The 4,132-nt window shown below is 45.5% G+C and overlaps 1 long non-coding RNA gene across 1 annotated transcript; it reads right to left on the reverse strand.

The window, feature by feature from the left end:
* Nucleotides 1-541: 541 nt before the first annotated feature.
* LOC135806834 (uncharacterized) lies at nucleotides 542-2,230 on the reverse strand. Its single transcript, XR_010551302.1, has 2 exons — nucleotides 1,747-2,230; nucleotides 542-1,064 (listed from the first exon to the last, which is right to left on the reverse strand). It is a non-coding gene; the product is annotated as an uncharacterized LOC135806834 (long non-coding RNA).
* Between the last annotated feature and the right edge of the window lie 1,902 nt (nucleotides 2,231-4,132).

Raw genomic sequence — 4,132 nt, forward strand, 5'->3', positions numbered from 1 at the left:
GTATTTCGCTCCTGCTCTTGCAGCAGTTGAGCACTCTTGCGTGGGGTAGTGCCTTTGCTGTTTGCGTTATGCAGAGCTCACTGACTTGTCAGTTTGAGCACTCTGGCAAGGTACGTTCGGGCCTGATTGGAAATTTTTATTTCCATTGCTATCAGGTTCGGCCTCATTTCCTCTGTGCTGCGCTGATGAGTTCCAAAAAGAACGAAACAGCATGCTGTCCGCAGATTGAGTATTTCGCTCCTGCTCTTGCAGCAGTTGAGCACTCTTGCGTGGGGTAGTGCCTTTGCTGTTTGCGTTATGCAGAGCTCACTGACTTGTCAGTTTGAGCACTCTGGCAAGGTACGTTCGGGCCTGATTGGAAATTTTTATTTCCATTGCTATCAGGTTCGGCCTCATTCCCTCTGTGCTGCGCTGATGAGTTCCAAAAAGAACGAAACAGCATGCTGTCCGCAGATTAAGGGACCTCTATATATATAGAGAGAGCAAAGGATGAATTTATAGCAAAGAAAAGGACCAGGGAACTACAAGTTACGCTATAATGTCCACGAACTATTTCACTGTATTTGAAATAATTTTGTTTGATACCCTGAGAACTCTGAAACTTTGCAGCACTGTGGATTATATGTGGATACAACATTTATGGAAGGAACACATAGTTCAAATAATTATAGCACTGGATTGTTGAGATTGTGAGCACATTCCAATCAGTACTCTACATATTTATAAGCGGTGGCAATCGTTAGGAATAGGTCGTGAGTTGTCAGAGTGCTCTAGTATATGAGAGAATGTTTTGTTTGTCTAATCGACGGCTCGTTTGAAGCCAGAGTTGTTTGAACTTGCTTCAGTCGACTTGATTCTAGACAGTAGTCGAAGGAGTACTATGAAGTATACACCAGGCGTAGTCTGTAAGCTATCTCGTGAGAATTCTGTCGGTACACATCAGGTATCAGCTTGCAAAGATGGCTCCTCTCTGTTTCTTGAATGTATAGTTGGACTGTGGCTCCAGCGATTCCCTTCTCAGAGCAGGTACCATACCCAATACGGTCAATGCATATTGGACAGACCTGTGTGCACAACAGAAATAGTGCAGAGAAATCTCTCAGCTCATGAACACATCAGTGAAGTTTGAACTGCCGTTGTTTGTGGCCATCAGTATAAACCTATCGACTATAAGAATAATGTGCAAAAAACCCTCTATAACTACAGCTGGGGCCATGGAATTATAAAGCATCTAACTTAGGGAACTGCCAATTCGGGTCGGAGTTGCGTTCGAGGCCTGCAATTCATGATGGCTATCGTATGTTGCATTGACCAGAGATCATATAAAACTTCCATGCCACATTGAAACACGCACTACTTTCGAGTACTTTGGTATCCCCCACCAAATGGGCATTCGTTCTCGGGGTGGCAGGCGTCACCATTCGTTATGCCTGGATCAGATTTCATTGACCCCAACTGTCATGAAGAATCATCTTTACTTCGACTGGATTTCAGTACAAGTTAGTTGTAGAACTGCAGAATAAATTTTGTTGTATTTGGGCAACCATTTCTCTACAAACGCTCTATTTGGAAAATAATTTTTTTAATAAAATACATGTCCAAATTCCACATCTACCCAAATCGGAATACTTGATCACGTATTCAGTCCTACACGGAATGTTTAGAAAACGCCAGGGAATAGGAATTTGCTAACGAGAACTCCAGGCCAGGGTACTAGCATACGAACAAAACAAGATAAAAACTCACCAGTATACTTGTAGTAATTCATGTCGGTGTAATATTCACGATAAGCAACGAGGCACCCTCCGATTTGGTCAAGCTGCTTTGAAGTCTGGTTGTTCAGGTGAAACAAACGGGCTCCCTGTTGTTACTTCCAGCAGCTTCACTCTCCCTGCGACAGCGGCTATCAGCCTCTCTCTCCATCATCGACAATTATCACAGATTCAACATTCTACATTTATCAGCACTGCACTGGGTGAATATGTCTCGAGACGAATTTAGCGGATCAACAACGCTTTGATGGAGATAAATTCTCCTTTGGAGGACCTTCAGGGTACCTGGAAGGGTATAGAAGACGGGATCGCTCACGGCGTTGGGAGAACATAGCAAACAACCTCTTCTTCGATTGAAAATTGGCCAAAAAGTGTGTGAAATGTATGTGCGCAGATGCATTTCCACTGGCAAGCTAATCCCTCATTACGTCATCAGCGCTCGCTCGGCCGAAATTCAAAAGTCGTGCATGAACTCTGGCCAGTCGTCCCCGTACGCAAAATGCGTACGCATTTGGATCTACCGTACATTTCCTCGTGTTTTGGGCGAATCTGAGTGGTACGACGCTGTCGAATAGGGCCTGAATTTGCCCTGAACCAGCCGCTATCGAAGTAAAATTAGGTGTTTTGAAGACCACACGGAAACACTGCGGCCATGTCTTCTTTCCTGCGTCGTTTGTTTGAAAATCGGAGTGTTTTTGAGCTCGTAGTTTCGTCTCGTTGTGGAATGGCGGTGCGTACATTCTTCTTAGAATTACCAAAGTCACACCCCCGTTTATTACATTACTAGGAGTTTTGCCGGCAGCCACGATAGTTTTTATCCCTGCTTCCATACATCCTTTCATCGAACAGCCAAACGAAACTTTGTGGCGCGCCTTAGTTTTTTGTGGCGCGGGGGTCTCAAGTTTGTCACTTCGAGTTGTACACAACAGCCGCATCATCTCAAAGGACCAAAAAAACCAAGTGAGCAAAGTATTTCAACGTTGCGATTATGCCTGGCCTACTGTGAAGATGGAGACTTCTACTCGGTAGCAGATACTCATATCAATAAGCTGGGAGGGAGAGCGTGGAGAGTAAAATGTTGGGATGAAAAGAGCGACATTCTCTCTCGGAAAAGGTCGTCGTTCCCACACACGTACACTTGCTTTACCCAAATCTGCAGAAGGCTAGATTTTGCATGCACGTGCGAGATTCGCATCCGCCGCACATAGGCAGAGTCGAAATTTTTCTACTCTCGGATTTGCCGCCATCTTGACGAGTGGCCGCTGCGAAACACCCGTGATGTACGTGTACATAAGAAAAATAATAAGGCACCCATTTTGATCCAGGGGATGGCCCACGCCTGGTAAAAAACGAAAAAGAAGTTAAGAGAATTGCAAAGCAGAGCTGGAGTGCAGCCGCCCAATAGCGGACTGAAGACTACTAGTGGTAGGATGAAAAGAGCACAGACGAAGCCAATACAGACAAAACCAGAGGCAAATGGTATCAAATGCGAATGCCCGCCTCAGCAACTGCCAAGGTGGGAGGTGAGTCCAACTGCACCGGCCGAAGATTCCGGGATCCGCGCAAACACATCACGCTGGACCGGAGTAGGGCAAAACTCAATTTGCATCGAACCCAAGACATAACACAGCTGTATGCTTCTCCAGTCTTCGCGGCTTGAAGAGAAGCTATCCGCTTGTAGAGCGACTCCGCGTGTTTGCCCAAACCACCAGTGGTAGAGAATATGGCCGGAACAAACGACGAATGCTCTATGTCGCGGACACGTTGCTCGTAGCAGCGCCGCTTCTCCTTCTCGTGCTTGGTGTAGCAGGAAGCAATGGAGGTGGCGGGTACATGTACGTGTACATAACAATAGAAGGACAGAGGAAGTGTTTTTACTCAGAGTTTCACGCACTAAGCGATCATCAGAAAACACTGTTTTCTGATGATCGCTTAATGCGTGAAACTCTGAGTAAAAACACTTCCTCTGTCCTTCTATTGTTTGAACCAGCTCTACCACTCGGTATTGAGCACTCTCTTGGACAGCCTGGAACCTCTCTGTTTTGTACGTGTACATACGTTACTTCAAGAAGGATTACCGCATTCGCCCTTGTAAAGATTAGGCCAGTTGTCATTCTAATAATTATAAGGCCTTTTGTACTATGGCATCACTTCTCAAATCAGCATGACTTGTACGTACATGTACATGTATGTCTAAACGCAAAACCGGAATGGTCGAAGGGCCGTCAGTGCCGGGGGGATGGAATTACTAGAGGCAAGTAAGTACAGGGAAATTGTTGCGAGTATGACATTTGTAGGCAATGGCAGTGGAGCTTGCAACATACATGTACATGTATAGTCATGTAGCCACACACTAGGCT

Source organism: Sycon ciliatum, chromosome 1 (genome assembly GCF_964019385.1).
Source record: "Sycon ciliatum chromosome 1, ocSycCili1.1, whole genome shotgun sequence".
Lineage (NCBI taxonomy): Eukaryota > Metazoa > Porifera > Calcarea > Leucosolenida > Sycettidae > Sycon > Sycon ciliatum.